At 42.2% G+C, this 18,837-nt stretch overlaps 1 long non-coding RNA gene across 1 annotated transcript; it reads right to left on the bottom strand.

Moving 5' to 3' along the window:
* Window positions 1-3,353: 3,353 nt before the first annotated feature.
* On the bottom strand, window positions 3,354-17,926 carry LOC115165538 (uncharacterized). Its single transcript, XR_003870194.1, has 2 exons — window positions 17,707-17,926; window positions 3,354-3,909 (listed from the first exon to the last, which is right to left on the bottom strand). It is a non-coding gene; the product is annotated as an uncharacterized LOC115165538 (long non-coding RNA).
* Window positions 17,927-18,837: the final 911 nt, after the last annotated feature.

Here is an 18,837-nt window from a genome sequence, read left to right on the forward strand (position 1 = left end):
TGTTCTTTTTTGTTTCAGTTTTCGTGTGAATAAAAATCTAAAGTTCAATGTGTTTCCATTGCATTTTCAACTGAACAGCTAGTTTTGTCACAAAAACGTGTTGAATGAAATAGCAAATGTGCCTACTCTGGTCTTGGCATCTGAGCTCTGGCCAACAGATAGCAGATACAGGGCCTGTAGGCTGTGCGGGTAGGCTAATATACATGATGAGATTATTATGGATAAGAGCGAGGATAGTTTTGTGGGTCAAATGTCAGTCAAGCATCTATCAGCATGTCATCAGAATAAGACCCTCGGTATTTATTGGAAAGGAACATCAAGCTCATCACCTTGCACGTTCACCACCTTGTGAAGTTCATCATAGTTGATCTGTATGAGTCCTAGTGGGAGGACCACACGCCGTATCATCGAGTCACTCCAAGTTTACTTCCATATGATGATGGTTATTATATCAATATTTGCACATAAATGCGTTTCCACCTCCATTTATCGCATAATTAATTTCACCGACACAAAAAGATCCCACCATGTCAAACGAACAAATGATCTGCTGGCATGTATAAAATTGTACCGAAACGTTCTGTTTCCATCACAGCGGCCGTGTTTTTTAAATGTATTATATGATATGACTTTACTTGCACAACAGCTGTGGGTGGAAACGTGGTTACTGAGAATGATAGTTTCATAGTAACTAATCCTATATTGTTTCTTAAAGATTGTCTGAATCGTTTCCATCTACAGACATGTAAAACCCTCTCATGCATTTAATATCTTACTGATGCAGATTATTTTACAACTCGTTCAACCGTTAATTATCCAATTAAAGAGATTCATTAATTAAGGTTCCATGCAGCACCGATTATATTCGTTCTATGTTCTACCATAGAATTTAGTCCGAAGTGAAGAGTTTTGTTGGTCTTTCTATAAAATCCCACGCAGGATGAAATGTTACAAAATGTGCTTTTTCATCACCCCATTACTCAGCGGAATATGTTAATGAAAAAGCTGCAATTCATGTCTTTTATAGAATGATTCCCTGAACAAAACAACTTTTATCCAAACATGGATAGGTCTTTAAACATACCAATTAAATCAATAAAATACATTGGAAGAGTTGGGGAACAAACGATACCCACAGTTAAAAAGTTTATTTGGAATTCGTGATGTTTTGACGTTATCTGATTACTCCAAGAACTTGATTTGGAATATACTGTGGGTAGCGGCATGCTGCTTTATTTTAACCTTTATATTTTTAGGAATATTGAAATATATAGTGTCCTCTTGAGCTGCATGTTAAATGATAGAGGGAGATATGTCACTCAACACCAACAAGGGATGCCTTCAAACCGGTGTGAATCAGACTTTAATATACCTCACCACATCAATTTAGAGTAAAAAAAAAACATCAACTTATTATCAATATATTGTTATCTAAGTTTAGCCGGTAATTGTGATGAAAATTGAAAGCACAACGTAATAATGCAATGTATCCTTGAAAATCGGAACAAACGATGAGTTGTGGTAATACACATTAATATAACGTTTATTCAATAAATGAAATTACATTTAAGGGAATTTAATCAGAAATGAAGTGTCGAAATATAAAAAACTTAACGATTATGTAGATGCAGTTTCTCTTTTACAGGTATCGTTTCGTGTGTCTTATCTTAGTTGGGATATGTTATTGCCTTTCATTCACCTACTGTAATACGATTTTAAAAACAGTTCTTTTTTATTTTAAACTGAGCTCATGCAATTGTTTAGCAGCCAAACAAAACAATGATATAGCCTATCACACACACACACACACACACACACACACACACACACACACACACACACACACACACACAGGAATACACTAATCCAAATGGAGAGTCCAAACAAAGCTGACAGTTATTGTTTGGATCAAGAGCGACATGGGACGAAAGCAGATGCAGCAGGCTCCGGATGGTATGGTCTGGCTATGGTTGACCATCACATTTCAAATATTATCAACGTTCACCTCCTTGACGTATAGTGGGCTACAGTATTGACAGTGCAGTACGTCCCATTACGCACAGATTTGTACATTTTAGAGGGACATGGACATGTCATGGATACTTCTTTGATCCAAACGGTACAGTCGCGCTCCTCAATTTGTTCAGTTGTCAAACGAATCTCTGTGATTTTAATATTTTTATTGGACTGACATATTACAATAGGTTAGATCCTATATTTTATTATTTTATTTTGGGTCGGGTCTCTGGACCCCGCTCTGTGTGCTACCGTTTATTTTACAACAAGGGTGAGTGAGGAGGTATTTTACTGAGCGCATCCCGCCTCTGTCTGGGGAGACAGACTTTGAACTTGAACTCAGATATTTTTGTCTAGTCATTATATGAACTTAAATAGGCAATAGGGTGTTTTATGAAATATCGATCGAAAGAAAGTAAATCGAAAGTGTATGGTTTGCGTTTTTGTGTAGATTGCAGCCTGAGAAAGTTGGGTACCTTATCCGTAAGCGTTACCTTGTAATATCTGTTGACATATTGACATATAGGCCACCTGTGGGCTACCATTCCCGTGTACCATCTGTGCATCACAGAAAAATCAGGGAGGTTGAATGAAGTCAATGGCCATCTGCGTTTTCTAAAACATTGTGTCATGAAAAAATGAAAAAATATACGTCCTTTTCGGTCTTATTTCTCATTTAAGGGGAGATGGTCGTTTTAAATCCCTATATTTCGATGAGACATTTTGAAAATAAAACGTATAAGCCAAATACCAATTCCTCAACTCGATCCACATGAGACGCATTGCATTGTCAACCAGACACTTTTCGTTGTATTAAAGTGTGAGTTAAAATACGAAATTGTTTGGGCTATTTGCTCGAATTAAATAGGTCCTATACTTGCTTAATGGGCAACCCCCGTATGTTTTGGTTGTTGATTATATCGCATTTAATTTGTTAGGTTATTGAAAATATGTTCCGACAGTATGCAGCAGTTAAGAAACAAGAGGTTATAGAGAGGACATTAGTGAGCCAATACCAGCTGTGCTCTCGAATCTCAAACTTGACCGATACGAATATGTGGACCTTTTTGAGATGTCTGAGACGACTTTGAATGCATGAATAGGCTACTTCTTAGAATGGTCGTCCTTGACCTTGACCTATGACACAGACAGAGGCCATAAAGTGACATTTGAATAAGTGCGAGGATATTTACATATTGAGTCTTGAAAATAGAGAATAGAGGAGACGCATTTAAATAGAAATCTGAATAGGCTGTTTTTTAATGAAGGAAGCGGTCAGTTTTCTCATATCTCATGCACGAACTGAAATTACTGAATGAACGTCTTGCAACTCTTAATATTTCAGTTATTGTGATAAATATTTTATTTTTAAGTGTGCTTGATCAGTATGCAACTGAAATATAGAGTCTGTTGACTTAAACGCACGAATGCATATGCCTATTGCAGGTTAATCACGCAACCGAGATTGAAGAGATCACAAGATGAAACATCTTTCCAAAAGTTGTGACATTGAGCATATATAAATGCTATGTTCAACAATGCTTTATGTATTTGAGCATTTTTTTAAAGCTTTTTGTTAATGATTTGGCATTATTTTTTATTTGATCAATCACAATCAGATCCTCGGATCAAATTCATTCATGACTGAATGCATGTAGGCTGAATCGTGTCCTTCTCAGACGTGTCCCTCTGGTTTGTTCTGGATGATGGGAGTATTCCTGAGATCCCATGACATTGGCAGCCTGTTTCACGTCTTTAGATGGATGTAGCGCATCTGCGTTGGCCACATCTAAGGTATACCTCTCGAGGAGATGACGTATGCATCGCACCATAATTCCAGGCTGCCTTCTAAAATGTATTGTTTGCGTTACGTCTTGGGGAACTGCATTGTAGCTAAAGAAAGAAAGAGAAAAAACGAGAGAAAAAACGATAATTAATTGACTGAATGTGGGAGAGCACTCAAACATAAGAATACAGAGTATAGTAAATACATTTTATACTCAGCTGTTATCAATACCGTGTCATCTACCTACTTGGAAGTAGCCTACAGATGTAGGATCTTAATTTGATCACTCTTTTGTTTATGAGAATGTTCATGCACAGCAGGAAATGCAAACTTGCAGTGTATTGAAGGTTTAAATAGGCTTGTAAAGTTTGTAATTTCCACTTTAACATTTCAGACTTGATTTGCCCTAACGTAAAAGGTATCAACCCATACAAAAATGACAATTAATTATAATCCACATAATAATTCACATTTCCTGTTGCTGCAGAATTATTTTCCTACTGTAGCAAACCGGCTCAAATTAAGATCCTACATCTGTACTCATGCCGACACATACATGCATTTGGGGATGTCTTGAGGTTTCAAAACGAGGCTGCTTCTATCTACATTCTAAGTCTTCAAATTCTAAATTCACTTTCAATTATGATTTGTGTCATAGGCTACATGCATGAGAATATGCCACATTATTGGGGTATTTGTATGCATTTCTGGTGGGTCTAAACAAAAACGACCAATGTGTTTTCATTATTCTTTGTAATACCCAATAGTTTTAAACTTAAGCTTGGAACTTAATTTGTATAATTAAATTGTAGCATGTCACATTTAATACAAATTTATTCGTGGTTGTTTTTCGGTTAGTATCATCAAACTTTTTAAATTATGTTTCACACGGCATTTCTGTGGGGAAGGAACTTTGAATTACAGCTAAATACGTCCGTGCATTGGGAATGTACTGTATAGGGCAGGCTACCACTCAATGCACCGTGATGTCACCCCTTGTGAATGAAACACCTGTTGCAAACAGGGAAACGACACAGAGCAGGTTTCACAGAGCAGGTTTCACAGAGCATGTTTTATATTACATGTTGCCTTGATTGGACGTTGCTTTTGAATTGAAAATGCTTTGCACGGTACTGTTCTTACATCCAAGACAAGCAGAGAGCCCCACATGGATCTGAAGAAATGCTATGGCTGAGTGAGTATAACACGTTCATATTCTGAGGTTGGTATTGTCAATTTACTGCAAGTGTGGTACTTTGCAATTGTAACATACAAAATAAATTGTCATTATATTTGATCAACATTGTTCTCATTAGCGCTGGAGAGCGTAAATAGAGGCAACGTTAAGCTGCGTGTTTGTGGTGTGGCATACATGATTAGTGTACATGTCCTGACAGAATAATCCGGACTTTTATTTTACACCATGCAGTTTGATGCATAAAAGATAGGCCTTCATCAGTAGCCTGTAGGGCATCCGTCCTTCCACACCCAATAACCAATGATTAACTCATTGAATTATGGAAGAGGACATTGCTGCACGTGCACAACCTATTCATATTAAATGTTAAACATTTCGGGATGTTAATGTTGTAGGAACGTTAGTAGCGTAGACCTACAGACTCGGTATAGGCTACTGTAAATGTTAAACACATTCATGTTTATATGTATTGTATTATCTCATAGTCTGATATTATATTGTGACTTATTATACTGTGTTAAAATAAATAATGTTTATATGGTATGTAATATATCATTTGTAAACAAGATACAAAGGAACTGTGGTCAAGACGTTCCACATCTATCTAGAACTCACGAGATGTAGGCTATGTTCTTCACACCAGCAGAATACTGCTTTACGTCATGTGTTATTTCATTTACTAATTCTGAAATAAATACAATTAAATAACCGTTGAATAAAAGTTCAAATATAGGCTAGATTTTAGAAAATCGGAAGAATAAGAAAAATATGAAAAATTCTCCATCCACTGACAGGTGAGTGCATTAGTGTTCGGTGGGAATGTTTTCATCGCACCTCATATTATAAAATACCTTTTCATCCTTTAATAAACATGCAAAATGGAAATAAAAAAGCTAATAATATTTCCTTATCAATAGCCTATGGTGTTTCAAGTTACCAGTTCACTTAAGTCAAAGGTTATAGAGACCTTAACAAAAAATCAAGCTTATTTTTTTTGAGAAGAAACTACAAATAGGCCGGTGGTGTGTCAATAACCCTGCCTGTCTGGACAGCGGCTGTCTGAGCTCTACCTTGTTGTTGTACTGTCTGGACAGCGGCTGTCTGAGCTCTACCTTGTTGTTGTACTGTCTGGACAGCGGCTGTCTGAGCTCTACCTTGTTGTTGTACTGTCTGGACAGCGGCTGAATGAGCTCTACCTTGTTGTTGTACTGTCTGGACAGCGGCTGTCTGAGCTCTACCTTGTTGTTGTACTGTCTGGACAGCGGCTAACTGAGCTCTACCTTGTTGTTGTACTGTCTGGACAGCGGCTGACTGAGAACTACCTTGTTGTTGTACTGTCTGGACAGCGGCTGTCTGAGCTCTACCTTGTTGTTGTACTGTCTGGACAGCGGCTGACTGAGCTCTACCTTGTTGTTGTACTGTCTGGACAGCGGCTGACTGAGCTCTACCTTGTTGTTGTACTGTCTGGACAGCGGCTGTCTGAGCTCTACCTTGTTGTTGTACTGTCTGGACAGCGGCTGTCTGAGCTCTACCTTGTTGTTGTACTGTCTGGACAGCGTTGCCTGTCTGAGCTCTACCTTGTTGTTGTACTGTCTGGACAGCGGCTGTCTGAGCTCTACCTTGTTGTTGTACTGTCTGGACAGCGGCTGTCTGAGCTCTACCTTGTTGTTGTACTGTCTGGACAGCGGCTGACTGAGCTCTACCTTGTTGTTGTACTGTCTGGACAGCGGCTGTCTGAGCTCTACCTTGTTGTTGTACTGTCTGGACAGCGGCTGTCTGAGCTCTACCTTGTTGTTGTACTGTCTGGACAGCGGCTGTCTGAGCTCTACCTTGTTGTTGTACTGTCTGGACAGCGGCTGTCTGAGCTCTACCTTGTTGTTGTACTGTCTGGACAGCGGCTGACTGAGCTCTACCTTGTTGTTGTACTGTCTGGACAGCGGCTGACTGAGCTCTACCTTGTTGTTGTACTGTCTGGACAGCGGCTGTCTGAGCTCTACCTTGATGTTGTACTGTCTGGACAGCGGCTGACTGAGCTCTACCTTGTTGTTGTACAGTCTGGACAGCGGCTGTCTGAGCTCTACCTTGTTGTTGTACTGTCTGGACAGCGGCTGTCTGAGCTCTACCTTGTTGTTGTACTGTCTGGACAGCGGCTGACTGAGCTCTACCTTGTTGTTGTACTGTCTGGACAGCGGCTGACTGAGCTCTACCTTGTTGTTGTACTGTCTGGACAGCGGCTGTCTGAGCTCTACCTTGTTGTTGTACTTTCTGGACAGCGGCTGTCTGAGCTCTACCTTGATGTTGTACTGTCTGGACAGCGGCTGACTGAGCTCTACCTTGTTGTTGTACTGTCTGGACAGCGGCTGTCTGAGCTCTACCTTGTTGTTGTACTGTCTGAAGAGCGGCTGACTGAGCTCTACCTTGTTGTTGTACTGTCTGGACAGCGGCTGTCTGAGCTCTACCTTGTTGTTGTACTGTCTGGACAGCGGCTGACTGAGCTCTACCTTGTTGTTGTACAGTCTGGACAGCGGCTGACTGAGCTCTACCTTGTTGTTGTACTGTCTGGACAGCGGCTGTCTGAGCGCTACCTTGTTGTTGTACTGTCTGGACAGCGGCTGTCTGAGCTCTACCTTGTTGTTGTACTGTCTGGACAGCGGCTGTCTGAGCTCTACCTTGTTGTTGTACTGTCTGGACAGCGGCTGTCTGAGCTCTACCTTGTTGTTGTACTGTCTGGACAGCGGCTGACTGAGCTCTACCTTGTTGTTGTACTGTCTGGACAGCGGCTGTCTGAGCTCTACCTTGTTGTTGTACTGTCTGGACAGCGGCTGTCTGAGCTCTACCTTGTTGTTGTACTGTCTGGACAGCGGCTGTCTGAGCTCTACCTTGTTGTTGTACTGTCTGGACAGCGGCTGACTGAGCTCTACCTTGTTGTTGTACTGTCTGGACAGCGGCTGTCTGAGCTCTACCTTGTTGTTGTACTGTCTGGACAGCGGCTGTCTGAGCTCTACCTTGTTGTTGTACTGTCTGGACAGCGGCTGACTGAGCTCTACCTTGTTGTTGTACTGTCTGGACAGCGGCTGACTGAGCTCTACCTTGTTGTTGTACTGTCTGGACTGCGGCTGTCTGAGCCCTACCTTGTTGTTGTACTGTCTGGACAGCGGCTGTCTGAGCTCTACCTTGTTGTTGTACTGTCTGGACAGCGGCTGTCTGAGCTCTACCTTGTTGTTGTACTGTCTGGACAGCGGCTGACTGAGCTCTACCTTGTTGTTGTAATGTCTGGACAGCGGCTGTCTGAGCTCTACCTTGTTGTTGTACTGTCTGGACAGCGGCTGTCTGAGCTCTACCTTGTTGTTGTACTGTCTGGACAGCGGCTGTCTGAGCTCTACCTTGTTGTTGTACTGTCTGGACAGCGGCTGTCTGAGCTCTACCTTGTTGTTGTACTGTCTGACAGCGGCTGACTGAGCTCTACCTTGTTGTTGTACTGTCTGGACAGCGGCTGTCTGAGCTCTACCTTGTTGTTCGTACTGTCTGGACAGCGGCTGTCTGAGCTCTACCTTGTTGTTGTACTGTCTGGACAGCGGCTGTCTGAGCTCTACCTTGTTGTTGTACTGTCTGGGACAGCGGCGTCTGAGCTCTACCTTGTTGTTGTACTGTCTGGACAGCGGCTGTCTGAGCTCTACCTTGTTGTTGTACTGTCTGGACAGCGGCTTGACTGAGCTCTACCTTGTTGTTGTACTGTCTGGACAGCGGCTGTCTGAGCTCTACCTTGTTGTTGTACTGTCTGGACAGCGGCTGTTCTGAGCTCTACCTTGTTGTTGTACTGGTCTGGACAGCGGCTGTCTGAGCTCTACCTTGTTGTTGTACTGTCTGGACAGCGGCTGTCTGAGCTCTACCTTGTTGTTGTACTGTCTGGACAGCGGCTGTACTGAGCTCTACCTTGTTGTTGTACTGTCTGGACAGCGGCTGTCTGAGCTCTACCTTGTTGTTGTACTGTCTGGACAGCGGCTGTCTGAGCTCTACCTTGTTGTTGTACTGTCTGGACAGCGGCTGACCTGAGCTCTACCTTGTTGTTGTACTGTCGTGGACAGCGGCTGTCTGAGCTCTACCTTGTTGTTGTACTGTCTGGACAGCGGCTGTCTGAGCTCTACCTTGTTGTTGTACTGTCTGGACAGCGGCTGTCTGAGCTCTACCTTGTTGTTGTACTGTCTGGACAGCGGCTGACTGAGCTCTACCTTGTTGTTGTACTGTCTGGACAGCGGCTGTCTGAGCTCTACCCTTGTTGTTGTACTGTCTGGACAGCGGCTGACTGAGCTCTACCTTGTTGTTGTACTGTCTGGACAGCGGCTGTCCTGAGCTCTACCTTGTTGTTGTACTGTCTGGACAGCGGCTGCTGAGCTCTACCTTGTTGTTGTACTGTCTGGACAGCGGCTGTCTGAGCTCTACCTTGTTGTTGTACTGTCTGGACAGCGGCTGTCTGAGCTCTACCTTGTTGTTGTACTGTCTGGACCGCGGCTGTCTGAGCTCTACCTTGTTGTTGTACTGTCTGACTGAGCTCTACCTATTGTTGTACTGTCTGGACAGCGGCTCTGTCTGAGCTCTACCTTGTTGTTGTACTGTCTGGACAGCGGCTGTACTGAGCTCTACCTTGTTGTTGTACTGTCTGGACAGCGGCTGTCTGAGCTCTACCTTGTTGTTGTACTGTCTGGACAGCGGCTGACTGAGCTCTACCTTGTTGTTGTACTGTCTGGACAGCGGCTGTCTGAGCTCTACCTTGTTGTTGTACTGTCTGGACAGCGGCTTGTCTGAGCTCTACCTTGTTGTTGTACTGTCTGGACAGCGGCTGTCTGAGCTCTACCCTTGTTGTTGTACTGTCTGGACAGCGGCTGTCTGAGCTCTACCTTGTTGTTGTACTGTCTGGACAGCGGCTGACTGAGCTCTACCTTGTTGTTGTACTGTCTGGACAGCGGCTGACTGAGCTCTACCTTGTTGTTGTACTGTCTGGACAGCGGCTGTCTGAGCTCTACCTTGTTGTTGTACTGTCTGGACAGCGGCTGTCTGAGCTCTACCTTGTTGTTGTACTGTCTGGACAGCGGCTGTCTGAGCTCTACCTTGTTGTTGTACTGTCTGGACAGCGGCTGTCTGAGCTCTACCTTGATGTTGTACTGTCTGGACAGCGGCTGTCTGAGCTCTACCTTGTTGTTGTACTGTCTGGACAGCGGCTGCCTGAGCTCTACCTTGTTGTTGTACTGCCTGGACAGCGGCTGTCTGAGCTCTACCTTGTTGTTGTACTGTCTGGACAGCGGCTGCCTGAGCTCTACCTTGTTGTTGTACTGTCTGGACAGCGGCTGTCTGAGCTCTACCTTGTTGTTGTACTGTCTGGACAGCGGCTGCCTGAGCTCTACCTTGATGTTGTACTGTCTGGACAGCGGCTGTCTGAGCTCTACCTTGTTGTTGTACTGTCTGGACAGCGGCTGCCTGAGCTCTACCTTGTTGTTGTACTGCCTGGACAGCGGCTGTCTGAGCTCTACCTTGTTGTTGTACTGTCTGGACAGCGGCTGCCTGAGCTCTACCTTGTTGTTGTACTGTCTGGACAGCGGCTGTCTGAGCTCTACCTTGTTGTTGTACTGTCTGGACAGCGGCTGTCTGAGCTCTACCTTGTTGTTGTACTGTCTGGACAGCGGCTGTCTGAGCTCTACCTTGTTGTTGTACTGCCTGGACAGCGGCTGACTGAGCTCTACCTTGTTGTTGTACTGTCTGGACAGCGGCTGTCTGAGCTCTACCTTGTTGTTGTACTGTCTGGACAGCGGCTGACTGAGCTCTACCTTGTTGTTGTACTGTCTGGACAGCGGCTGACTGAGCTCTACCTTGTTGTTGTACTGTCTGGACAGCGGCTGTCTGAGCTCTACCTTGTTGTTGTACTGTCTGGACAGCGGCTGTCTGAGCTCTACCTTGTTGTTGTACTGTCTGGACAGCGGCTGACTGAGCTCTACCTTGTTGTTGTACTGCCTGGACAGCGGCTGTCTGAGCTCTACCTTGTTGTTGTACTGTCTGGACAGCGGCTGTCTGAGCTCTACCTTGTTGTTGTACTGCCTGGACAGCGGCTGTCTGAGCTCTACCTTGTTGTTGTACTGTCTGGACAGCGGCTGTCTGAGCTCTACCTTGTTGTTGTACTGTCTGGACAGCGGCTGTCTGAGCTCTACCTTGTTGTTGTACTGTCTGGACAGCGGCTGTCTGAGCTCTACCTTGTTGTTGTACTGTCTGGACAGCGGCTGTCTGAGCTCTACCTTGTTGTTGTACTGTCTGGACAGCGGCTGTCTGAGCTCTACCTTGTTGTTGTACTGTCTGGACAGCGGCTGACTGAGCTCTACCTTGTTGTTGTACTGTCTGGACAGCGGCTGACTGAGCTCTACCTTGATGTTGTACTGTCTGGACAGCGGCTGTCTGAGCTCTACCTTGTTGTTGTACTGTCTGGACAGCGGCTGTCTGAGCTCTACCTTGTTGTTGTACTGTCTGGACAGCGGCTGTCTGAGCTCTACCTTGTTGTTGTACTGTCTGGACAGCGGCTGTCTGAGCTCTGCCTTGTTGTTGTACTGTCTGGACAGCGGCTGTCTGAGCTCTACCTTGTTGTTGTACTGTCTGGACAGCGGCTGACTGAGCTCTACCTTGTTGTTGTACTGTCTGGACAGCGGCTGTCTGAGCTCTACCTTGTTGTTGTACTGTCTGGACAGCGGCTGACTGAGCTCTACCTTGATGTTGTACTGTCTGGACAGCGGCTGTCTGAGCTCTACCTTGTTGTTGTACTGTCTGGACAGCGGCTGTCTGAGCTCTACCTTGTTGTTGTACTGTCTGGACAGCGGCTGTCTGAGCTCTACCTTGTTGTTGTACTGTCTGGACAGCGGCTGTCTGAGCTCTACCTTGTTGTTGTACTGTCTGGACAGCGGCTGTCTGAGCTCTACCTTGAACTTGGACTTCTGACGAGATGTGTCTGCGTCTGCAACCTGGGAGGTTTTTTTCTTTCGTTCTAGTGATTCAAATAATTGGACACATTGCTTCTCTATACTCTATATACTTATACTGTATACTTATATTCCCTATACTTTTCTTACTAGCATTGATTTCGCTGACAGCTGCTTTTTTAAAGGAAGGTTTAGCCTCCTGGTTGTGTTACCTTAGTTGAATGCGGAGATTGTAAGTGGCTCTGCATAAGCTAAATGGAAATGATCCAAGAGACAATATGCCTACATGTAGGATCTGTGCAGGCTAAATGAAGACAATCTAGCCTACTGTACACCTGCATGCCTTATTTGGATATGAATATATTCTTTAACGTATTTTTATTAGATGCATGGGAATGCATTTGATGATTAGTATCCACCGCAGCGAGGGAATTCCCTGTTGTTTGTCAAATTCAAACTTTTCTTATGATGTCTGTATCCCACTGTGATATTACATAGCCTATATTCTGAATTTCATATGTGGAGCTACATCGTTTACGCAAGCTTTTTCCAGAACTGACCTCTTGTTGTTTTCCACAAAACGATATAGGCTATTGAAAGGAAAAACTGCTTGAAATGGTTACATTTGAAACACATTCAGAATCAAAAGAGAATGGGAAAATAACAAGTCGCTGCCTGCGGTATTAGTCATTGTGAATGTACTGGATTTAAGTAGCACCCTTTGTTATTTCATATTCCTTAGATCCAAGAAAGAAGCGCTTTTGCTCTTTGGCACTACTGCAACACAAAACAGCAACGCAAACACCGAGGCTTTATACAGTGCAATGGCCCTTAGCTATATGCCAAGTATCTATAGCTACATCTACACTCCCATAACTATTTATTTGGTTAGTGAAGCTAAAACGTTTCATTTGGCTCTAGTCTATAATACAGCATTTTGGATTTGAGATTAAGATCCATTTGACCTCAAATCCAAAATGTTGTATAGACTATAGACCCAAATAAAACCTTTTATCTTCACTGTCCAAATAAATACAGTATATCTATATCTATAATTGTTTCGCATAGACCCTGAAAAACGTTGCTTGACTGCTTACCAACTTTGTATAACAAGACAAAATCCCCCTCACAAAAATAAACATTATAGTATGGTATTTGTGGTTCAGACCTACTCTGCATCGCGCATGTATATGCAAATGTATCTCGAATAGGAAGTCGTAAATAATGGAACATATCCGCAATGCGACATTAACCGATATTGATAGTTCAGTATCTCATCTCAAGACGCACGTGAGGAAATCCACCTTCCTCTGTCAGGCAGTCTCCCCTCCCCCTAGGATTGCTCGTGCATGTCTAGGAGTGGCCCTCGCACGGATTTGGTTATGAACTGTTTGCGGTTAGCAGGCATAAACAGTCACCTTTTTTATTAATTTAAGAAGAATTTTGATTTACCTGCACTAAAGAAGCTCAACAAAGGATTGTAGTTGGCTTTCAGATATTGTGATATTTGAATCCCTGTTATCTCGAGCTGATACATGCCTTTAGATGCACTTTATCAGCAGTAGGCTAGTAAATACAGGCAACAATCTCAAGTCTTCAACGATTTATAAATGCTGCAAATGTTGCCTCATTTCACATCGCTGAGTGTAAATGTAAATGTTTTCCTCCTTGTGGATGACAAAATAAAGTCAAAATTACAAAAAGTCAATGTCTAAAATATATTTAAGAACTGAATCAAACCCGTCATCAAATGATTTCGTGGACTTCTGGCTCAAAATAACATTCATATTTAACTGTTATTAGCTTATATTGTCTTGGAAATAATCAAATAGTCTGCATTATTTTATTCAAAAATGTATATGGTTATTCTGAGAGATCAACTTGTTCAGGCTACTGTCGTCATACATGCTAATGTATCAGGAAAAGTATCCTGTATTTAAACAATTATTTGTCGCAGGCTTGTTAATTGCCTGAGCGCACCAGACGCAGGCCGGTCATACACGAGGCACTACTGAATACAGGGGCTGAAAGAAGATGGTCGAAACTGCATGTGCACAGGAAGAAACCTGAGCCAACATGACTAACTTTCCAAACCTAGAATCCCAGAATCCTTGAACACTCGAGTTGTGTGTGTGTGTAAGCGCGCGCTATGATATGATATGCTTTGCTATGCATATGTGTGTATCTGTATGTATGGAAAAGTGAGTAATTTAACAAAAAACAATATTTGGTGTAAAATATGAAATGTAACTTAATGTCGATTGAAACGTGTTGTAATCTACGTATCCTAGACGCACACGCATAGTTCCTACAGAACACGGCTTTGGCATTAGTAATACACACATATAAAATTACTTTTTAATTTGACGTCTCATTCCATACTTGAATTCGATTAATATATATTTCCATGTTCCTTTCAATAAAAAAACTCGAACAAAAATTGAAATTATTTTGTTTGTGGGTTGCTTTGAGAAGTTATCTGTGATTATTCCAATTCACTTTTACGCATGGTTTTACGCATGGGTATTTTGATTGATATGAGTTTGACTTCATGCCTATAAATATATTTTAGAGTTCATTACTTTACAAATATCATGATCGTGCAGGATATGTTTCAAACCATGTTTCCAAATGTGAGCGCATATTTAGGTTAAATTAAGTGCACGAAACTCCATCTCGAGATTGATCTTTGTAGTTTGCTTATTCGATTAAACAACTAAAAAAATAGCATATTCACTACACTTTGATGATTTAAACGACTAACATATTTCTGTGGTAATTTTGATAATCATATGTTTGATTTTCAAGCATAGCCTGAAGTTGACAAGGCAGTTAGCTAGTCGTAAATAACTGTAGTAGTTTCGACATAGAGCTTTACCTGCAGTCAATCACTCCATCCATCCATCCATCCATCCATCCATCACTCACTCCATCACTCCATCCATCCATCCCGTATGCTTGCACACCAGAGGCTACTTCAGAGAATTCTACGTGATCCGCCAAGATACTGCGTCATTCTCACTATACCACCAGTGAGATTGCGCCACAGTTAGACATTGCAATGTTGCCGATTTTGTACAGATGTAGAAGTGTTTCAGACAGTTTGTTACAGCAGAAAATAATCCTGCAACAACAGAAAATGTGAAATACTATGAGGATTACAATTCATAACATTTTTTGTAGGGGTTGATACATTTTCGTAAGGGAAAATCCAGTCTGAAATGTCAAACTTCAGAAGCCTTTTTAAATCTCAAATACACTACAAGTTTAAATTAAAACGTCCTGCATTGCATGAAGGTTTTCCTGCAACAAGGTGATCAAATTAAGATCCTACATGTTAAAGAATCCGCATAGAAAATAATGAATAATTCACTGAGCTATAGAGGAAACGCTTATGTAAACAAATGACTGGTACTAAATCGCATGCTTTATGTGGTGAGCAGGCAGGGGAGCCCCACCACAGGTATGTAGGTTCCTACGCGGTCTGTCCACCATCACCATGGGGACCTGCCTAGCGGGTGTGGTGGTGATGCGGGCCCCAACCCAACGTTTACTTACCAAATGATTCTTCTCGCCCTGCTGCCCGGCGAGACAGAGCTAGCACGATTTTAAGGATGTGTGTGTTAAATCTGGACAGAACTCAATTCCTGACATGTGCATTTAGCAGCTGCTGTTCAATGCTTGTTCACAACACTACGCTAGGCTAAGCTTTATCACACTATAGTGAAATTATTCTATTGGTGCTTGAAAAGTACATGCGTAACTGTCAGCAAGTGGTTGATTTTAGTTGATGGTGTACAGTTAGGCTAGCGTTTCCCAAATCGGTCCTGGGGACCCCAAGGGGTGTACGTTTTGTTTTTTCCCTAGCACCACACAGCTGATTCAATTAAACAAAGCTTGATGATTAGTTGACTATTTGAATCAGCTGTGAAGTGCAAACATCCAAATGTGCACACCTTGGGGTCCCCAGGACCGAGTTTGGGGAACGCTGCCCGGGCCTATGCTTGTGAGGTAAGAATATAACAGCGAGGTTGGGGTCAGTTCCATCCGATCTATGTCCGGTCAATTTAGGAAATGAATCAGTTCATGAATTGAACATTCACCGTCATTTCCATTGCTTCATTTTCGCATTAGGTTGCTGGAATGGAATAGATGATAGTCGACCCCTATCCTGACCTCTTCCTGCATGTTGCAACATGCTACACCTCTGGATCTGTTGTTTCTTGTATATTTATAAGCGGTGTTGGGGATTAGTGAACTACATGTCAACTAGTAATTGAACTACATTTTGCAGTAGTTTGGTGGTAGCGGAACTATATTCAAATTATGGTAGTGTTTCCAGTAGTTAATTACTGGAACTACACACTACTTTCTTTTTCGGAAGCTCACCTGCCTGATTCTCACTTGAAACATATTTTTCTGTTCTTGTTTAATAGGCCAAACTCCACATTCTGTTAAGATCTGACTCCAAAGTGATCTGTTCTTGCAATTTGTAGTCTATGACATTTCAGATTTAGATATGGTAATTTATCACGAAGTAGTTTGCATGTAGCGAACTACTTTTTCAAAGTAACTTTAGTTAGTTCAAATATGTGTTTCTTAAGACTAGCTTTAGTGTAGCTTAAAACTTCTTTCAGTGTGAAGTAATTGGTAGCTTGGTAAAACAGAGTAGCTTCCCCAACACTGTTTATAGGTTTGCTATGTGGGGAAATAAGGAAGTATAACAGGATATATTATATTGGACATGATTTGGCTCATGAAGATGTAACATTTGAAGTCTTATTGAGATGTTTAATCATTAGCATGTATTATAATTATATAGAGGATGTTCCATAGCTCGCATGAGGGGAGCTTCACTAGAATGTTTAGAAATCTCAGTTATCAGAATACTAAGAGATGAAAGGAAGATCTGTTTTTGCTTGATCATATGGCTTCGTTAGAATTAGGTTATGGTATAGGAGAAAATATTTGGACTTTCGAAGCACTGAAAACTTGTATTGTGTCATTGTTGGGTGCTAGTTTACTGCAGATAAAGGATATCCTGAACGAATAGGGTCTTATAACCCAAAGTAATGCGATTATAACTATATCGTTGAGTAGATCTTTTATTGCGCAGGGAAATGTAATGTAACTCATCTACCCAAAATACATGTTGTTGTCTTTACACGTATAAGGACGCATAGGACTATAACTGTATTGTCATAGGCCGGGCCTGCACACTTTTCAAGAAGCTTGCCGCCGATACAGAACGTTGGAGTTAGTTTAAATACGTGTATAACACCCAAACTTACAGGTCCATTCATTTTCTATGACTCTTCCACTCTCAACCAGAGGAACACGTTTGAAAAAGGACTCTAAATGAATCATAAGCATAGTCATTTTTCATGCAGTAGAAATGATTGGCGTGATATGTTTATCAGGTAAATATGTATCTCAAGGGAACAATGCTCAATATTTGGTTACAAGTTAAAGGTTTTCTTTTTAAAAACTGCCGGCTTGGCAACTCCCCGTTAACAAGAGAACACTATGTGTACTTGGAATCGTGTGGTGGGTAAACCTCGCTAACAAAATTACATTGCAACATTTGTATAAGCCTATAAACCATCCATCGAAATCCATATAAAATGGATAACATTTATTAACACCTCACAGTGGCAAAGTTTCATGACAGAAAGCACATGCATTAGTTGTAGTAGCCTAATGCCTTGTTATTGCACGTCTGTCTGTCTCCTCTTCTCCACACAGCCACATACCTATTAGTTGTCTTGTCCCTTTAAAAACACCGGAAATTACTTGAGCCACTATTGGAGTGCAGTCCTTCCTTGTCTTTATACTTACTAGCCACTCCGCAGGTATTTCAGAGCCAGGGTCTGTAAACTACAGAAGGAGTTTTCATGCATACTCGACAGCGTGAGTGTGAAGTTCATTCTTGTCTGTCTAGACTCTGATTACGACCTTGTTTGTCTGCGTTTTTTTTACCTTGACCTTGGACTTCCGTGCAGCTGCCATTTGGATGAGCCGGCCCTCCATATCTATAATCTCCGGACAGCAGACAACAGCTTACTAGTTGTCTCTCTGACGACGAATTACAGCACAGCCATCTAGTTGTAGCCTGGCTTTCCATTTCCTGTCTAGATATCCATCTAATGTGCACAACTCTGGCACACTGGTGGTACAACTGTTTGGCTGTCAGCTTACAGTCGATTGGACCAGAGATTCAAGTGATCGGAATTAGTTGTCTGAGTCAGTGACATCTTTCAGGATAGTCCTAAGCATCACAAGTAAAACTGTTTAATTTGTTGAATATTCAATTGTCCTATCCTATTATCAACCTTCAAAACACCGGGACAACCTTTGGCGTCCTAAACACATATTAGAAACATGTGACATTTACATTGTCTATGATTTTATGATTTTATGATTTCCACATGTTAATGTAGACTATTATCACCAGTTATAGACATTAGTCCAAAGGAAAGAAGGACAAATGAATCAGAAATTGAATCTTTATTCCAAACTATGAATATTTGTAATAAATAAATGGATATGCAAACAAATAAAGACTCGTACATGTAACCCAAGGCTCCCGTGTGGCGCAGCGGTCTAAGGCACTGCATCTCAGTGCTAGAGGCGTCACTACAGACCTTGGTTCGATCCTGGACTGTATCACATCCGGCCGTGATTGGGAGTCCCATAGGGCGGCTCACAATTGGCCCAGCGTCGTCCGGGGTAGGCCATCATTGTAAATAACAATGTGTTCTTAACTGACTGGCCTAGTTAAATAACATTTTTAAAAACCTGGTGCAACCGCTTATTTTTATTTCAACTGGCAGGGTATTATTAAAAATAGTGGAACTAACAAAACTCACGTGCGAGGTAAATTT

Source organism: Salmo trutta, chromosome 28 (assembly GCF_901001165.1).
Source record: "Salmo trutta chromosome 28, fSalTru1.1, whole genome shotgun sequence".
Classification (NCBI taxonomy): Eukaryota; Metazoa; Chordata; class Actinopteri; order Salmoniformes; family Salmonidae; genus Salmo; species Salmo trutta.